Source organism: Amblyomma mixtum, chromosome 4 (assembly GCF_055824585.1).
Source record: "Amblyomma mixtum isolate Tamu chromosome 4, ASM5582458v1, whole genome shotgun sequence".
In the NCBI taxonomy this organism is placed as follows: Eukaryota; Metazoa; Arthropoda; class Arachnida; order Ixodida; family Ixodidae; genus Amblyomma; species Amblyomma mixtum.
Window position 1 is genome coordinate 62915094 of NC_143015.1, and position 20354 is coordinate 62935447.

The 20354-nt window shown below is 47.3% G+C and overlaps 1 protein-coding gene and 1 long non-coding RNA gene across 2 annotated transcripts in view; both read left to right on the forward strand.

Moving 5' to 3' along the window:
- Positions 1 to 1279: 1279 nt before the first annotated feature.
- Positions 1280 to 20354, forward strand: part of LOC149346604 (uncharacterized) — a 51854-nt gene continuing 32779 nt past the window's right edge. The window contains exon 1 of the mRNA XM_089586514.1: positions 1280 to 1364. The gene's annotated coding sequence lies outside the window, so the exon portion shown is untranslated. The remainder of the gene's footprint in view (positions 1365 to 20354) is intronic.
- LOC149346605 (uncharacterized) lies at positions 3925 to 20349 on the forward strand. The gene is made up of 6 exons (XR_016292425.1): positions 3925 to 3964; positions 10012 to 10121; positions 12638 to 12741; positions 15360 to 15478; positions 18592 to 18701; positions 20321 to 20349. It is a non-coding gene; the product is annotated as an uncharacterized LOC149346605 (long non-coding RNA).

Here is a 20354-nt window from a genome sequence, read left to right on the forward strand (position 1 = left end):
TTATTGTGCTGTTCTCCGCCAACCATATGAAATGAAATTGCATGTAGCATTCTTTCCCTTTGCCTGCGCTGTCAGCGGCCACGTAAAGAAAACAGCAAACCAGTCCGCGGTGGCGGAGTGGCTATGGTACGCGGGTTCTATCACGGCCGCACCGGTCGAAATTTCGATGGAGACGTAATTCTAATGATTCGTGTGTTGTCCAATGTCGATGCACGGTAAAGAACTCCAGGTGGTCGAAATTTCTGAAGCTCTTCACTTCGGCGTGAAGAGCTAGCCTTAGTCGCTTCGGTACGTTAAACGCCCACAAACCGAACCAAACCAACCTGGTAAAGAGGAAAGTTCCGCTGTTCGTTATGTCCTCGAATGCGCCTAATCTGATCAAACCAAATATTTTAGCATTCGCGATAACAGTTAAGCATAAGATCGGGTCATTCTTACGCAGTTTCCACTCGTGATCCTACTTAAAACTGGCGTGTTATCAACAAACGGTAGTTGGTGCTTTCTTCGCGGTTTCTTCGAAAAACATATGAATGGTCGTATTTCGGAGTTCGCAAGAAGCTTTTGGCATTTTGCATTTGGAACGTGCTTCTAAACTTAGAGACTCCGTCCGTGTTCTTCTCTCTTGTGTAACATCTACTTTGCCTTTGCACCGCTCTGTGTGCAACGCGGTGTGGTGTGCGGGGCGGCATTCACAAGCGTGTATTGTCACCTGGGAAAGAGGTGGTCATGCTGCATATCAATACGATTTGGTCATTACAAATATCTATCATAGCGGTCCCATCGTTCGCTTCCCTGATCGTTGAGCTAATGTGCATTGAATATCATAGTCGCAACATTTCTATCGTGATTCTTATGGAGCTGAGGCAGCCCGTACATCACACTTGCGAGTGCGTATTAGAGAAACCAGTCCGTTGTACTGAGAGTTATGCTGACCGCTCACATGAATCTGGAGTGGGGTGATTCCCCAGCTGGTAGGTTGAGCGCTATGCGCGATCTAGATCTTGTTCTGGTGACGAAAACTCCGCACCTGGTAGGTAGTTATCCTATTTCCCGGTAGTTGGTGTCATAACTGCGGGCGCAGGATCTCTGCAGACTTGGATCCAGCGACACCGTATATCGACACGTAAAGAAGCATTGAGAGGGGTGTCCTTTCTCATTTCAAATAGGTGTGAATGCGTGCAGACTTATGATTAAGTGTGATTGCAGTACTGCAGTAGACGTGCCTGTAATCCTCAAACTCCATCTTGTCTTTTCGCAGGCGGTGTCCGTTTGGCGGGCCACGTCGTAGGCGCTGTGATGGCTTTTCGGTGACGGGTACACCCGCGTGCCCGGACGCCGCGACCGTTCCACCATCCACTCAGCCGGTGAGTAGTTACAATGGGTACAAGTTTTTAGTATATTAGCAGCCCTGTACTGGTTGCAGGGAGCATCTTGAATCAAATTTCTCTATTTCCGAGTAAGTGGCTGGTGTAAATATTTGTGAAGTGTGAGGGCACCATTCTTTCTCAGCTCTGGCGACCGTCACTTGTTTCATCTGGAAGTCTTTTTTTTTTTCGTGAATCTGTTCCCTTTGAAAGAAATTTTCAGACAATGGATTTAAGGCAGTGATATTTTTTCTACACATTAACTTTATTTTACCGTCATTTCATTCTTTCTAAAGTGCTAAGAGCTCACTGCGCTTAGTACAATACACTGAAGGCTCCAGCATGACTTCGGCCTTTCGACTGGTATATTCGGGGAATATTTTCGGTTAGGCTTCCACGCAAAAGTCTGCAGGGAGGAGGGAAAAGTAGTTTTCGTATTTCCAGCAAGGGGATACAGAAATGAAAGTCTTGCTCCCAACGCAGCTTCACTCCATAGACCGAAGCACGAAGCATTGTGAAAATGAAACACCTGACATGCATGACCCTTCTTCGTTAAACGGTTAAACTTGCTGGCGTACACCTATGGATGAATGTGGTGATTAGTAGATAGGGCTGTTTGTGTCTAACGCTCCGCTTTTCAACCGTGGTTGCGCGGTTACCGCACCACGGCGCTGACATACGCATTGCTCCTGACAGCGCTGCATGAATTATTAGCAAAATTACATAGGAAGTCTTTGCAGGCCGTCAGCTTTCTGAGCAAATAAAATGACCCCCACCCCCACCTCACCCACTAGTTGCAAGGGAGGTGGTGACGAAGCGCGGCTACGGCCGCTTATCTGTTTTTACAGCCAGCGTCCGTTTCGGCGGACGAGGTTGTTGAATCGACGCGCGTCTTTTCTTTCCTTTGTTTCTTTCCTTTGACCTTTTAACTCTCCTCTATCCGCACGTGGCAGCGGTGGTGGCTCGGCTGGAGCCAGTTGGCAGGCCCGTGCACTTTCCTTTTCATTCTTCTCTCAGTCGCAACAACAAAACCCACTAGTTGCGAAATGCGGAGACGCACATCAACTATTTCCAGTCTTTACTGAGCCAAACCTTTCACATTCGAATCTCTTCCAGCCATGTCTCACGCAGACTCGCGCACACAGTTCGAAAGCTGTTACGTCACCGGCATAACACATGCTGGTGGGTCTACTGCAACGGAGCGCCTGCGTTGGATGAAGGAGAAATTGTGCTGCTAGTGGGCGGAGACCTTCGCAGCGCGTCATAAAGCCTTAGAGGATGTGAGGCGTGCAGGTCTTTGTTTATAGGGTTGCAGGGCTATTCATGCTACTAAGCAGAGCTATTAAACACCAAGTGTCTCATATACATGACACTGCACAATCTAGAGCTAACCTGTTAACTGAAAAGACGCTTGGAATGCTATCGGCGAATACCCAGCGGAGTCGTTCACCTTAGCTTCTTGACGACGTTTATTTCTGAAAGTTCGGCAAAAATTGTGGTGCTTAGTTAAGTCCTTAGTTAAGTCCATTCGCATTCACTCATCATTTGCGTGAACCACTGTGTTTGAGCCATGCCGAAGCGAAATTTCAAGACCACAGCGGTGGCCTAGTCGTTTGAACATCCGCCCCCCATGCGGGAGGTGTGGGGTGCTATCCCCAGAGCTGCCGGAAACCCACCGGTTATACAATGGGTACAGCCTTTCTCCTGCCTGGTGCTCGGTTTTTAGGGTGAACTTCTTGGCAAATTGGTCTTTCACCCCATCTTGAGTAAACGAAAAAGCCTGCGCCTTGGCAGTCTTATGCCTCAGATGCCCTTGAGCCATAAAAATTCATCATCATCATCATGAAGGCAGTTCAACTTCGTGCCCATCGCCTACTTGTGTCATTTGTCGGTGTCAGCAGCAAACACCGCGTAACGCAGAAGCGAAAGGTGAGTTTACGTCCGCGGTGAAAACTCAAAAACCTGCTCTACAGAATGAAGGAATGTCGGGCGAGTTGATGCATGGCTGAAAATACTGCGGCGCAACAACAACACAAGAAAGAAAATGACAACACATGTGCGCAGTACGAACTGGTTATCGGAAGAAAAGAGGCATATTTTTAGTCCTCACCACACCATGTAACAAGTCTTTATCGCTCTCAGCGATAGAGCTTTGATAGAGAGTACATAGAGTACAGAGAGATATGCTTACACACACAAGAATCTGGAGGGCGATAAATCCACAGCCTGTAGTCTGGGTGCTATGTTGGTATAATCTTGTTCAGGGAATGAAAACGTCACGTCGGGTAGGTCTTTAACAAGTTGCCCAGTAGTTGTCATAACTGCCCCCTCTACAGTCTCGGATCCAGCGACACCGTATATCGACAGGTAAACAAGCAATGAGATGGTTGTCCTTTCTTTTTTCGAAAACGCTTGAATGCTTGCAAATTTATGATTCAATATGATTGCAATACTGCAGTAGAGGTGTCTGTAAACGCTGCCTTGTCTTTTCGCAGGGAACACCCGTGTAGTGGTTGTCGTCGCAAGCGCTCAGATGGCTTTAAGGCGATGCCTAAAGACGGGTGACCTACGACGCGCCAGTTCGACAATCCAGTCTGCGGGTGAGTAGTTTCTAATATAGCAGCAGCCTTGTATCGTGATCAGGGAGCATGGAGAATCAAACTTCTACCTTTCCGAACAAATGGATTGTGTAAATATTTCTGAAATGTGCGGTGCGCCGTTCTGACTCAGTTCTGGCGAAACTACCTCGCACCATCTGCGCGCTTCTTGCTTACCGTCACGCTGTAGCATTTGAACTGACAGTTCAGACAGTGGATAAGGGCAGTGGCATTATTTCTACAGATTAAGATGGTTTTACCCCTCTTCATTCTTTGTGAAGTGCTGCAGGCTTACGGCGTTTAGCACAAAACACTGAAGGTTCGAGCATGACTTCGGCCTCTCAACTGGTACATTCTGGGCGTATTTTTGGCTGGGCTTCCTCGAAAATTTCTCTGTGGAAGAAGGAAAAGTTAATTTGTATTTTCAGCAAGAGGATACATAAACGAAAGTATTGCTCTTATCGCAGCTTTTCCCCATAAATAAAAGCGCCAAGTGTTGTAAAAATGAAAAACACCTGACATGCATGAATCTTTTTCACTTAACTGTTAAACTTCCTGGCGTACACCTCTGAATGATTTTAGGAGAAGGTAAGTGACGCCAACCAAGTAAAATACAGGAAAAACACGACGTTTCGGGACTGGCTCGGCCCCTTCTTCACGGCGTGACTACGGGCGAGCGCAGCTTGCCTTTTTAAGCCCCTGCGTGGAGGACCTCCGGGTCAATGGCCGCAGCCCATGGACGTAGGATGAGGGGAGTGTTTCCAGGGAACGATTAACATACTCTCGTGTTTGCAGAATGTTAATCGTTCCCTGGGGACACTCCCCGCATCCTATGTCCATGGGCTGCGGCCATTGACCCGGAGGTCCTCCACGCAGGGGATTAAAAAGGCAAGCTGCGCTCGCCCGTAGTCACGCCGTGAAGAAGGGGCCGAGCCAGTCCCGAAACGTCGTGTTTTTCCTGTATTTTACTTGGTTGGCGTCACTTACCTTCTCCTAACATTAAATTTCCCAACCAGACAGACTTCAGTCGAATGTTTTCTTTTGAACCTCTGAATGAACATGACGACTAATGGTTAGTGCTGTTGGTATCTAACGTGCCAATTTTCAACCGCAGTTGCGCAGTTATCACCATCAGGTCGGTCACATTCGCATTTGTCCTGTCAGTACCTCATGAATGGTTAGAGAAAATACTTCGGACTTCTAGAACTACGTGGCAGGCAGTCAGCCTACTCAGAAAATAAAATGTCCGCCCACGTAGCCACTAGGTGCGATTTGAGGTCACACACATCTACTATATCTTTCTTTATAAAGACAAAAGCACGCAAGGGCGAATTGCGCGCCACCATACCTTATATTATGCTATACGAAAACAGCGGCGTGCGCAGTAAATGCCGGCCGGTTCACTGCGACGCAACGCCCAGATGGAGGAGAAAAATTGACTCTACACAGCCGACAGCTTCGCAGAAGGCCTTAGCATATGTGCGGGTTGCAGGGCCAGCTACTACGCAGATCTATTAAACATGAAGTGTCTCAAGTGGATTCACTGGACTCACGAGAGCTAACTTCATACCTGAAAAGGCGCTTAGAATGCTATCGGGGAATACCCTCCCGGTGTCATTCACCTAAGTTTTGTATAAGCTTTATTTCTCGCCATTCAGCAAAGATTGTCGGGCTCAGTTTGGCCAATTCCGTACAATCATCATTTGCGTGAGCCGCCGTAATCATGAACCGTGCCGAAGACAAATTTGAAGACCGCAGCGGTGGCTTGGTCGCTTGAGCATGCGCCTCGGATGCGGCAGGTTCCGGGTGCGACACCCAGTGAGGCGGGTACTCAGCGGTGATACAATGGGCACAGGCTTTTTCTGCCTGGTGCCGGGCTTTTTTGTGGCGAACTGTTTGAGAATTATCTTTTCCACCCCACCTTGAGTCTCTCTTTCTTTCTTTCTTTCTTTCTTGTGGGTTGTCGTCAATAGATATTTCATCATAGCAATCAATATATGCACTGTCACCCGAGTGCTGATGACATGGCTCCATGTTAAGCCTAACTATAAGTAAATATTAACCTAATTAGACAGTATTGGTGTCTAACACGTCCAACTCATCGAGCAAGTTACAAATATCCATTAGTTAGTTCATGAAATTATCGGTTTGCTAATTATAAGGAATTTACGACATGGCCGCCTTGTTAAGCCTAACTATAAGTAAATATTAACCTAATTAGACAGTATTGGTGTCTAACATGTCCAACTCATCGAGCAAGTTACAAATATCCATTAGTTAGTTCATGACATTATCGGTTTGTTAATTATAAGGAATTTTAATAGTTTAAACAACACCATAACTGAATGTTAACTAGATGAGTTAATTTTGTTATGTAACCTGTTCTACTCATATCATCATCATCATGATCATCATCATCATCAGCCTGACTACACCCACTGCATGGCGAAGGCCTCTCCGCTGTCTCTCCAATTAACCCTTTCCTTTGTCAGTCGCCGCCACTGTATCCCCGCAAACTTCTTAATCTTATCCGCCCACCTAACTTTCTGCCGTCCCCTGCTGCGTTTGCTTTCTACTCATATAAGTGATTCCAAATAACTAATTCGTTTTATGACACCTAATTAATTACTGTGTTAAAGGCAATTTTTATTTTTAAGCACACTCATGTGACTAGTCAATTATGACGTAACCAACCAATCTAAAATTGGGTTCTATGTCGGTTTACAAAGGGGGCCGCCATTTTGAATTCCTTGCACAGAAAATTTCACAGAAAATTTCGCGCAGACAGAAAAGTTCACAGAAAATTTCACGTCGAAGGGAGGCTGTGGAACACACCAGGAAATCGTAGAAAATTTCATGCCTGAAGGGAGGTGGTAACAGACCCAAAAAAGTGAGAAACGTGATGAATAACAGCTACAACTCTTAAAATCATATATTTCTGCTGTACAGAACGGCAGGCATTGCGAAGAGTTGGTGCATGACTGAAAATACTTGGGCAAAACGACGACTACAGAAAAAAAGACAACACATGCACACACTAGCTGCATTCGATTCAGCCGTGGTTCTCTGCACCGCCGGAACCGGTTCACGGTGCGCTGCACCAAAGCGCTCGATTCACAGCGCCTCCTGCACCACCGTCCGCGATTGATTTTGGTGCAGTCGTGGTGCCGCTTCGGTGCAAAGAACCGCGGCACCCTCAGAAACGGAGGTGCAGGATAGTGGTGCACGTGTTTGACGGCGTAGGCAGACGACGCGCGCAGACGACGTTTTGTTTGTTAACATCAATGGCCAACTAAAGGAAGTTTTTCCCGTTTCTCTCGACAGCCTGAACAGCCTCTTGAATTCGAAGCTGAAATACCTAGCTACTACGCTTTCGTAGTAGTTGGGGATTCTGTTGCGGTCTGTCCGAACTGTGTTGCTGCAAAAGAAAGCGCCACGTCGGCTTCCTCATCTTCGCTGTCTGACAACTGAGAAAATTCGATAAAAGTGGATTCGGCGATGTCGTAGTCCATGACTCCACGAGGCACGAAAAACAGACGCGACGCACCGCAACACAACACACCACGACGGACGAGAACCGGATAGCAGACGGCAAGGCCTGTGCGTGCACGCGCTCGATTGAAAATCTCCGCACCAGTGGCCGCATTTGTTTTTCCAGTCCCGGACTACTTGCTGGCAGGTCTCGGCTTCCGCTCGGACAGGAAAAGCGTCATGGTCACATGACCTACTTGCCATAGGCTGCTTTCGAACACGGCGCCAGAGTCGGGCTCCCCCTCGGTTACCGTACAAGGACGCTGTCATCTGCTAGCAGACGATGCAAGCCACGGCCACTACGACGCCGAAGCAACGCCGAAGCAACGCCGTGCGCTCGATCATGATACTGAGTCGATTTAAAGACTGTACTGTCAGCTTAGCGTAGGTGCATTACAGAACTCAGCTTCGGAGGTATGCTCGCCGCTACTGCTTGCGGCGAAGTTCGCACAAAGTAGCCCAACTCGTTGCGGAAAGGCGGATAGACGAAAGCCTCCGCAAAAATGTTGACAACAAGCTCTATAGCTGCTCCAGTATACGAGTGGTTCACCTGCGATGCTTTCAGGTAAGCGTACAGACAGCATGTGGCAAAACAAGCGAACAAGAACCTCTTGACGACACGAGCAAACAATACGCGCTCGCAGCTCCGAACGCGCGTCCGTGTGCGGTGGATTTCAAGAAAATAAACGAAGATGCAAGAACAAAAAGTCTTGCGATGGCTCAGAGAGGAGCTACGGAGCTCATGTGAAGGTTTAACGCATGATATCGACCTCCAGGGACACGAAAAGCACTCAAAATGCACACGGAGTCTAACTTAATATGGCTGCCAGCGCGGCGCTCAGCTATCGTCTGCTGCCTTCTCAGGAGCCCCAAGCAGCCCGCGGACTGCCATAGGCTAAAAACGAACGCGTTGCTATGGCGATGCAAGCAGGTGGGCGGAGCTTTCGGGCTGCCCGAGAAAAACAAATACCGGACTCGAGTCCGCAAGTAGTCCCGGACAGTCCGGGACTGAAAAACAAATGCGCCCAGTGATTTGTGACGCTGATGACGCGCTGCACCTGCACCAAGAAACTGGAATTGCACCGCGCCGGCACCAACGGAACTTTTTCAGAATTAGTGCAGAGAACCAGTTCTGAATCGAACAGACCTACTGTCAACTGAATATTGCAAGAAAACTGGCGTATTTATAACCTTCACTGATCATGTAAAAACCCTCTACTGGTCTCAGCCCAGCCAGTAACCAGTACAAGTGGAACCATTTTTATAAAGCTCTGTGCCACGAAGAATTACGTTGGTGTCCAATGCGCAAACCTAGGTGGTGGTGTTTTTTTTCTTATCTTACTTAGTTCGTGTAATGTCTTTGTTATTTTAATTTCTTATTGACTCCTTTCATGGCTGCCACTCCTTTTCCTGCGATTGTCTGAGTATGTTATTGCTAAATTTTTTTTCTTTTCAAACGTTTGTGATAAACCAGTGCTTTAAGTGCAGGGTAGAAGAAGCGTTCTGCGATATGCGTTTAGCCTTGTCATTTACAGATTACTTGTTACTCACTGGGCATAGAGTGATAGAACGTTCTTACATGCTAAGTGTTCTAAATGTACCAAATTACTTCCAATAATAAGCTGTTAGTGTGCGCATGTGTTTCCTTTTTCTCTGTTGTGTTGTTGTAGCAGCGGCGCAGTATTTTGACTCATTCCTGCTCTACCCGCCGTGGCTGTGCCCTAACGCCCAATCAATTGAGTGTAATATGCCTAGAATTCAAATTAACCCCGCAAGTGTCGATAGGATCCGCTGGCAACTGCTGAAATTAAAAGGTTTTTCCCGATTTCCAAAGCTTCTGTACGCACCTTATGCCAACGTACTTTTCGTGTGTGATTGCCTGTGCCTCTCAGCATACACAACTTGTGTGGAGTCTCCTGTTAGATTTGAAGCCTCGATCAAGCACTTTTATAGCGAAAGCAATACTACGCTCATGAACGGCCTTTCGCGTAGCGCCGGCCGGTAGCCACGTTTGACCTTTAGAATGACCTATGACGTCATACCAGGGTGACAGATGGGCTACTAAGTCAAGTCGTTGCGCAGCGACGGCCGGTAGCCACGCGTGACATTTAGAATGACCTCTGACGTCTTGCCATGCCTAGTGACGTAATAGCGTGACGTCATACCAGGGTGAGAGATGAGCTACTAAGTCGAGTCGTCGCGCAGCGGCGGCTGGTAGCCACGCGTGATCTGTAGACACGGCGCACAGCGTTCCTTCTCTTGGAGGCGCTGCGCTTTTGCTTTCGCAACCTGCCAGGCTTAACCAAAGCTAAGACCCGGCGAATTTTTTTTGGAGACCTGGAGATTAGTGGGATCACTAGATGTTTCGCTCCATATCGTGGGGATATGTTGTAAAAAATTCAACCAGGGGCTGCTAGACAACTAGTCTACAATGTTTGTTTTAAACAAAAGCAAGGGATGCTATTTGGTATGTTAGTTATGCTTCGTCAAGCAACTGATTGTATGCATCACGTTCGCAGGGTACCTCTGGCGTCTCTGATGTGGCAACCCGCTTCGAGCTGGGAATTTCGCCTTGTCTGACCTGAGCTTGGCGGTGCGCCTGTACTGCTGCATCTTGAGTCGGCATGGTGTGAGTGAAAGGGCAGCCATCTTCGAATAAAGTTCAAGTGTGTCGTTCAGACAGCCGCATGACACAGTTGATGATGGTACGATTAAGTGCTCGTGACAAGTGACAACTTGATTCAGAAGCAATTCAAAGCCAAGATTTCGCCGGCTGCCGTAATAGCTTGTTGCAACACGTGGCGCTGAATAAGTTGCTCGTCGAGGAAGTAAAACTGAAGTCTTGTATAATGAAAGTAGGAAACACGGGGTGTCTGTGGGGGCCGTTGTCTCTCTTATGTACGACCGAATGACAGAAAAGATTACAATCGCTATATAATGTCCAATATAGCCCATTACGGGATTGTTTTGCTGCCGGAAAGTTCCGGAGAGAATAAGTGCAGTATTTCTCAGGATAAAAAGCGCTGTTTCCTACAGCTCGGGACCGCTAAGAACAAGCGGTTGTATGAAAGAACAATTGCGTCTATGTCACATAGAGACCACAGATTTGAGATGAAGAGAAAAATTGGCGGGGTCATAGCTCTGGTTTAGCCTGGTAGGTTGCGAAAGCAGGTGTTTTATACTGCATATGCAGCGCCTCTTGTGAGAAGAGCGCTGGGCGCCGTGCCAAGCGTCCGCCGTTACCCGACGAGCCGAGCTGGTAGCCCTCTCTCGCTCCTGGTATGACGTCACGCCATAACGTCACTGGAGCCTCTATGCACCTCCATTTCGAGGAGGCGGTCCGTTGAAGTCGTAATGGGAAGCCCAGGCGCCCCCTTCACGCATCGGCTGATAAGTGCGTCTTTTCTGTGTTTTTCATGTCCTAATAATAAGGAACGCAGACAAAAAAGAGCGGAAGCGCTTACAAAGCGCATAGAAAATAAGAAACCTGAGGAAGTCGCCTATGTAGAAGCGGCTAACGGAAAGTCGGGGGCGGCAGTCTCCACGGCGGTCAACGGCCGTGGCGCACCAGTCACCGCCGCTTGCATTAGAAGCCGAAACATAGATACAGCTGAGGAAGTTGCAATAGCGATGGCATGCGTTAGAACGAAAGCAAACTTCATAATTAGCGACAGCAGAACGGCTGTGTGGATTTTTGGCAAAGGAAGGGCCTCGAAAGAGGCAAACAAAATTTTAGCAAGCTCGGAATTAAATCGTAAAATTACGATAATCTGGGCCCCCGCTCACGAATCAGTCCCAGGCAATGAGGCAGCACACGAGTTAGCCCGAGCTCTCTACTTCCGGGTAACCGTAGAGCCGCCCGACTGTCGAAGACTGGATGAGCGCGCGCAAACCTACCCTGAAATCGTCGAGCAATATAGAGTTGGAAGAAGGTTCCTGCCGCCACCGGACCGAACTTTAAGCAACAGAGAGGCTGTCGTTTGGCGACGCCTGCAAGCTGGGAATTCCCGAAATCCAGTCTGGTTATTCCTCTCGCGAATAGACGATAGACCTGATGATAAGTGTAAACTCTGCGGAGATAGGGGCACTCTTGATCATATAATCTTGGCAATGTCCTGACTCCCCAGGCGTCAGGAAGAACATTAAAAGTAGAGATGCCTGGGAGCCCTTGCTGCGAAGCAAGTCCCCCGCCGATGAGCAACAAGTCATACGCCTGGCGACGGAAGCCGTGAAGAAACACTGCAATTTCGCCTGTCTTTATTCGTGGAAGCCCGGCCCCCGCCCCTTGAGCCTGCGTGCCAGAGGCGGAGAGTAGGGGGCCTCCTACATCGGTGAAAAATAAAGTTCAGCTACTACAACTAATGCTACCAGCGCCTCTAGCGGAACGAGCGCGGCGCGCCGTGCCAAGCGGATGATGTTACTTGACGAGCCGAGTTGGTAGCCCGTCTCTCGCTCCTGGTATGACGTCACGCTATAACGTCACTAGCGCCTCCAGCCGGAGGAGGGCGGCACGCCGTGCCAAGCGGCCGCCGTTACCCGAGAGGCCGAGTTGGGAGCCCGTCTTTCGCTGCATGTATGACGTCTCGCTGTGACGTCACTAGGCATGGTATGACGTCAGGTGTCATTGTAAAGGTCAAACGTGCCAAGTGGCCGCCGCTACGCGAAAGGCCGTTCTTCGGAGGAGTATTGTTTTTGCAATAAAAAAAGTCCTTTGTTTAATATTTTTATCGAGACTGATGTTTGCACTGCATCAGACTGACATCACACTCACCAGTGCGTATTAGAGAGACCAGTGCGTAGTAGAGAGAGGTCTGCCGATCACTCACATGAATTTTGAGTGGAGTAATTCCTCAGACTATAGGCTGAGCGCTATGCGCGATCTAGATCTTGTTCTGGTGGCGAAAACTTCGCAACGAGCAGGTGGTTAAAACATTGCCCTGTGCTTGGTGTCATAACTGGGGGTGCCTCATCTCTGAATACTTGGATCCGGCAACACTCTAAATCGACAGGTAAACAGGCAATGAGAGAGATGTCCTTTCTTATTTCGAAAACACGTGAAAAGCTTTCGAACTGGGGATTCAGTGTCACTGCAGTACTGCAGTAGAGGTGCCTGTAATCCTAAAATTCCGCTTTGTCTTCTCGCAGGCACGAATCACTTGATGAACCTCGTCGTAGGCGCTCTGATGGCTTTTCCGCGACAGGTACAGCCGTACTCATACAGCGCGCCAGTTCCACTATCCAGTCAGCGGGTGAGTACGTTTTAGTATAGCGGCAGCATTGTATCGGGTGCGGGGCGGATCGAGAAACAAATTTCGGTATTTCCGAATAAGAGGATGGAGTAAATATTTCTGCCATGTGAGGATGCCGTTCTGGCTGAGGTCTGACGAAACTACCTCGTTCCCTTTGAACGAACTTTTCAGACAATCGATCAGGGCAGTGACGTTGTTTCTACAGATTAACATGGTTTTACTCCTCTTCATTCTTTGTGAATTGCTACAAGCTTACGGAGTTTAAACACTGAAGGTTCCAGCACGACTTCGGCCTTTCGATTGGTATATTTTGGGCATATTTTCGGTTATGTTTCCACGGAAATTTCTGTGGTGAAGAGCCAAAAGTAATTTTAATATCTTCAGCAAATCCATACATAAACGAAAGTTGTGCTCCTAACACAGTTTTGCCCCATAAATTGAATCACCAACCGTTGATAAAATAGAACACCTGACATGCATGAACATTCTTCGTTGCACTGTTAAACTTTGCTGGTGTACACCTCTGGATGCGCATGACGACTAATGGATTGGCCCCGCCGCGGTGGCTCAGTGCTTACGGCGCTCGGCTGCTGGCTCGAAAGACGCGGGTTCGATCCCGGCCGCGGCGGCTGAATTTCGATGAAGGCGAAATTCTAGAGGCCCGGGTGCTGTGCGATGTCAGTGCACGTTAAAGAACCCCAGGCGGTCGAAATTTCCGGAGCCCTTCACTATGGTGTCCCTCATAGCCTGAGTTGCTTTGGGACGTTAAACCTCAATAAACCAAACTAATGGATTCGTTGGTTGGTTTATGGGGTTTAATGTCCCAAAGTGACTAAGGCTACGAGAGACGCCGTCGTAGAGGGCTGCGGTAATTTTGACCACCTGGGGTTCTTTAACGTGCATTGACATCGCACAGTACACGGGCCTCTAGAATTTCTCCTCCAAAGAAATTCAACCGCCGCGGCCGGGATCGAACCCGCGACTTTCGGGTCAGCAGCCGAGCACCATAACCTCTGAGCAACCGCGGCGGCACTAGTGGATAGTGCTGTTGAAACCTAACGTGCCACTTTTCAACTATGGTTGCGCGGTTACCACCACCACGACGCTTACACTCGCATGTGTGCTGTCAGCACCGCCTGAATGGATAGCGAAAATACGATGCAATTTCAGGCCTGCGTAGCAGGCAGTCAGCCTACTGAGAAAATAAAATAGCCATCGTCTCACCCACTGGTTGCGAAATGCGGAGACTGACGTCAACTATTTCATTCCTTACCCAAGCAAAAGCCCTCACGTACAAATTTCTCGCAGACATATCTTACGCAGACTTCTGGACACTATTCGAAAGCTCTTACACCACCTCCATAGCCCATGCCGGCGGGTTCACTGCAACGCTGTGCTCGCGTCGAATTGAGACGGAAGCGTGTTAGAAAGTCCTAGTGGTGAGCGGCCTCCATCTTACTATGCAGAGCTATTAAACCTGAAGTGTCTGAAGTATGTTTGAATAGATACGCGAGAGCGAACATCTTACTAGAAAAGACGCTTAGAATGCTACTGGGGGATACCCAGCGGAGTTCTTCACCTTTACTTTTGCATCAGCTTTATTTCAGAAAGTTGGGCAAAGATTGCCTGTCTCAGTTTTGTTCAGTTCGCATTCAGTCACCATTTGCGTAGCCGAAGACAAATTTGAAGTCCGCAGAGGTGGCCTGGCCGTTTGAACATCCCCCTGGCTTTCGGAAGGTGCGGGGCACCATCCCCAGTGCTGCCCGGCACCCACCGGTGATACAATTTGTACAACCTTTCCCCTGCCTGGTGCTTGGCTTTTTTATGGTGAAGTTCTTGGCAAACCGGTCTTTCACCCCACCTTGAGTAAAGGAACAACCCTCTGCCATGGCGCTCTTCAGGCTCAGACCCCCTTGCGCCATAAAAATTCATGATCATCATCATTAGGACACAGTCTATCTTTGGTGCACATTGCCCGCTTGTGTCATCTGCCGGTATCAGCAGCAAACACCACGTATCTCAACAGTGACGGGTGAGTTTACATCCGCGGTGAAATCTCAGATAGGTCCTGCTCTACAGAGCGACGGGATGTGGGGCGAGTTGGTGCATGGCTGAAAATACTGCGGTGCAACAGCAACAACCCAAGAAAGAAACAGATTACACACGCGCACACTACAACCGGTTTAATGGAAGAAAAGGGACACATTTATAACCTCACTCACCATGTAACAAGAATCTATCGCTCTCAGCTATAGAGCCTCGTTAGATGGAGAGGACATAGAGTAGAGAGAGACATGCTGACACAAATATGGATCTGGAGTGGGGTAATTCCTCAGCCGGTACGTTGGCTGCTAGGTCGGTCTAGATCTTGCTCTGGGGACGAAAACCCCACGCTGGTAGGTGATTAACAAGTCTCCCGGTGGTTGATGTCATAACTGCTCCCTCTGCCGTCTCGGATCCAGAGACACCGTATATCGACAGGTAAACAAGCAATGAGATGGATGTCTTTTTTTTTATTTCGAAAACACGTGAGTGCGTGCAAACTTACTATTCATTTTGATTGCAGTACTGCAGTAGGGGTGCCTATAAGCCTAAAACTCTACCTTGTCTTTTCGCAGGCAACACCTGTCTCGCGGTTCTCGTCGCAGGCGCTGTGATGGCTTTAGCCCGATGCCTACAGGCGGGTGCCCAGACGGCGCGTCAGTCCCATATCCAGTTAGCGAGTGATTAGTCTTAAGTAAGGAGCAGCCTTCTACTGTTTGCAGGGCTGTATTGAGAATTAAATTTTGGTACTTCCGAATAAGTGGCTGGTGTAAATATTTCCGAAAACTGAGGGCTGCAATCTGGATCAGTTCTGGCGAGCCTCTCTCAATCCATCTGCACGCATTTTGGTCAGCGCGGTGCGTTACCCTTGAACAAATTTTTTCTCAGTCAATAGATAAGGACAGTGTCATTATTTCTACCGATTAACATGGTTTAACCCCTTTTCGTTCTTTGGGAAGTGCTACAAGCTTACGGCGTTTAGCACAAAATACTCAAGGTTCCAGCATGGCATCGGCCTTTCGATTGGTACATTCTGGGCGTGCTTTCGGATAGGCTTCCTCGGAAATTTCTTTGGGGAAGAGGGAAAAGTAATTTTCATATTTTCAGCAGTGGTTACATAAACGAAAGTATTGTTTTTTTTCGCAGCTTCGCCCCATAACTGGAAGCTCTAAGCATTGTAAAAATGGAACACCTGCATGAACCTTTTTCGATAAACTGTTAGGCTTACTGGCGTACACCTTTGGATGAATGTGGCGAATAAAGGATGGTGCTGTTGGTATATAACGTGCCAATTTTCAACCGCGGTAGCACAGTTATTACCATCACGTCGCTCACATTCGCGTATGTTCTGTCAGTACAGCATGAATGGTTAGAGAAAATACTTTGGACTTCTAGAACTACGTGGCAGGCAGTCAGCCTACTCAGAAGATAAAACGACCGTTCACAGATCCAATAGGTGCGATTTGCGGTCACACACATGTATATATCTTTCCTTATGAAGACAGAATCACGCAAGGGCGAATTGCGCGCCACCATACCTTATATTATGCTATACGAAAACAGCGGCGTGCGCAGGAAATGCCGGCCGTTTCACTGGAACCCAGCAACCAGATGGGAGAGAAATAGTGACTCTTCTCAGCGGACAGCTTCACAGCGGTCAGAAAGCCCTAGCGGATGTGAGCGTTGCAGGGCCAGCTACTACGCGAGCTATTAAACATGAAGTGTCTCAAGTGGAATCACTGGACTCACGAGAGCTAACTTCTTACCTGAAAAGACGCTTAGAATGCTATCGGGAAATACCCTGCCCGTGTCATTCACCTAAGTTTTGTGTAAGCTTTTTTCTTGCCATTCAGCAGATTGTCGGGCTCAGTTTGGCCAATTCCGTTCAATCACCATTTGCGTGAGCCGCCATAATTAAGAGTCCTACCGAAGACAAATTTGCCCCTCGGACATGCGCCTCGGATGCGGGAGGGGCCGGGTGCGACACCCAGTGAGGCGCGTACTCACCGGTGACACAATGGGCACAAGCTTTCCCTGCCTGGTGCCGGGCTTTTTTGTGGAGAAATGCTTTGGAAATATCTTTTTCACCCCACCTTGAGTCTCCCTCTCTTTCTTTCCTGTGGGCTGCCGTCCATCGATGTTTCATCATAGCAATCAATATATCCACCGTCACCCGAGTGATGATGACATGGCCGCCATGTTAAGCCTAACCACAAGTAAATATTGACCTAATTAGACAGTACTGGTGTCTAACATTTCCAACTCATCGAGCCAGTTACAAATATCCATCAGTTAGGTCATTTCATTATCGGTTAATTAATTATAAGGAATTTAATTTAAGCATAACCAAAATAAATATTAACTTCATTAGTTAATTTTTGTGTCTAACCTGTTTTACTCATATAGAGGATTCCAAATATCTAATTCGTTTTAAGATGCCTAATTAATTGCTGTGTCAAAAGCAATTAAGCATAGCCCTTTGACAAGTCAATTAAGACGTCACCAATCAATCACAAATCGGGTTCTATATCGGTTTACTAAGGGGGCCGCCATTTTGAATTCCTTGGACAGAAAATTTCAGTGCAATTTGCGGGCAGACAGAAAAGTTCACAGAAAATTTCACGTCGAAGGTAGGTGGTAGAGCACCCCAATAAATCGCAGAAAATTTCATGCCGATGGGAGGTGGTACCAGACCCAAAATATTGAGAAACATGCTGAATAAGAGCTAACACTGTTCAAATCAAATAATTCCTGCTCTACAGAATGGCAGGCACTGGGGAGAGCTGGTGCATGACTGAAAATGCGGGCGGGAAAACGACGACTACACAAAAAAAGACAACACATGCACGCACTGTCAACTGATTATTGGAAGAAATCTGGCACATTTACAACCTTCACTCACCATGTAAATACCTCTACTGCTCTCAGCCCAGCCGGTAACCAGTACAAAGGGAAACATTTTTATAAATACCTGCACCAGCAAGAATTACGTTGGTGTTTTGTCTTATCTTAGTTAGTTTTGTAATGTCTTTGTTATTTTACTTTCTTAATGACAGCTTTTAAGGGTGGCACTCCTTTTCCTGCGATTGTCTGATGCTGCTATTGCAAAAAAAAATTTCTTTTCCAACGTTTGTGATAAACCAGAGCTTTAAGTGCAGGATAGAAGAAGCGTTCTGCAGTATGTGTTTAGGCTTGTCATTTACAGATTACTTGTTAATTACGGGGCTTAGAGTGATAGAGCGTTCTTAAATGCTGAGTAAGTGGTCTAAATGTACCCACTTACTTCCAATAATAAGTTGGAAGTGTGCGCATGTTTCCATTTGCTTTCTTCTGTTGTTGTGGTAGCGGCACAGTATTTTTAGTCATTCCTGCTCTACCCGCCGTAGTTATGCCCTACAGCCCAATCAATTCAGGGTAACATACCCAGCATTCAAAAAAACCCCGCAAGTTTCGATAGGACCTGTTGGCAGCTGCTGAAATTAAAAGGTTTTTTCAAATTTCCAAGGTGCGCACATTGTGCCAACGTACTTTCCGTGTGTGATTGTCTGTGCCTCTCAGCATACACATCTTAGGCAGAACCTGCTGTCAGATGTGAAGCCTCGATCATGCACTTTTTTGGGGGCCTGGAGATTCGTAGTATAACTAGACGTATCTCTTCGTATCGTGAGGATATGGTGGAATAAATCCAACCAGTGGCCACTAGAAAGCTCGTCTAAATTGTTTAAATAAAAACAAATGGCATTATTCATTTTTCGGCACGTTATTCATGCTTCGTCAAGCAACTGATTGCGTGCTTCTCCTTCGCAGGGTACCTCTGGTGTTTCGCATGTGGCCAGCCGCTTCAAACTGTGAATGACGCCTTGTCTGCCATGAGCTTGGCGGTGCCCCAGTACTGCTGCATCTCGAGTCGGCATAGTGTGAGTGAAAGGGCAGCCATCTCCGACTGAACTTCAAGTTTGTCGTTCAGACAGCTGCATGACAGACAGTTGAGGATGGTGCGCTTAAGTGCTCATGAGAAGTCACCACTTCATTCGGAAAGAATGCGACACCCGGGTGTCGCCGGCTGCCGTAATAGCTTGTTGAAAGAAGTGGCGTTGAATAATACCCCTGTCACACGAGCACTTTAAAGGCATTTGAAGAAAAAGACATCTCACAAAAAGGAGTTGCATCCGCAGACACAAGCCAAAGTTTAATCTCCTTTTCAGAAGCGGTCTTTTCCGAAACCGGAGATCGCCGATCTCTTTTACGGCTGGAAAGACGTAGCATCCAACGCAGTGGGCACCAGTAATTATCATGCAATAAAGAAACGAAGCAAAAGTGCATTTTTATTTCAAGTGTACACATAAAAAAAAAGGGTTTTGTCTTTCGCTGAACCTTAAGTAGGCGCAATTTCGCACTTTTTGCACGGCACTCTCGTAAACAGTGGCCGAAGGTTACTAGACAAACATGTAAAATTTGCTACTTCTACGAAGGCTCTTGAAGCTACCTTATTAAATCTTCTTTAATTTAACCTTTTCGAATAAACTGTATCTAAATTCACTAAAACAAGCATATTATAATACGTTTCTAATTTCTATATTGAAATACGTTGGTTTATTCTAACTGGTTTTGTTTCAAAATCTAGCGCCATGCTTTCCATAGCGTCTTTGGAAGGAAACGATAAAAGGAGATCGCTCGCGCCGTGTGTCTTCAGCGCAACTCCTTTTAATTAGAGGCCTTTCAACTCGGTAAAGGATCGCTTAGGTAAGAGTTTTTGCGCGCTCGTGTGACAGAGGTATAAGCTGCTCATCCAGGGAAGCAAAGAATGAAGTATTGTATTTTGGAAGTTCGAAACATGGGGTAGCTCCGGTGGCCGCCGTCTCTCTCATGTACGACCGGAGGACAGACGAGATACCGTCGCCATATAATGTCCAATAACGTCCTTTACTGGATTGTTTTGCTGTCGGAAAGTTCAGGAGAGATACAGTGCAGTATTCCTCAGGATAAAAAGCGCTGTTTCCTACAACATCTCGGGAACACTGCGAACAAGCCGTTATGTGAAAGAATAATTGTGTCTAAGCCACATAGAAACCAAAGATTAGAGATAAAGGGGAAAAAAGTCATTTGATTATTATTTTTATAGACATTTTCGTTCACACTGCATCAGACTGACACCCCATTGACCAGTGCGGATTAGAGAGACCAGTGCGTAGTAAAGAGTGATATGCTGACCGCTCACATGAATCCCGAGTGAGGCAATTCCTCAGAATATAGGTTGGGTGCTATGCGGGATCTAAATATTTTTCTGGTGTTAAAAACTCCGCACTGGATAGGTGTTTAACGCATTGCCAGGAGAATGATGTCACAAGTGCGGGCGCAGCATCAATGCAGACTTTCATACGGCGACATCCTATATCTACAGGTAAACAAGCAATATGAGGGGTGTCCTTTCTTATTTCGAAAACGCGTGAAAGCGCGTGAACTTAGGGCTCAGTGTGACTGCAGTACTACCGTGGGGGTGCCTGTAATCCTAAAATTTCGTATTGTCTTTTCGCAGGCAGCAGCAGTCTGATGGCACTCGTCGTAGACGC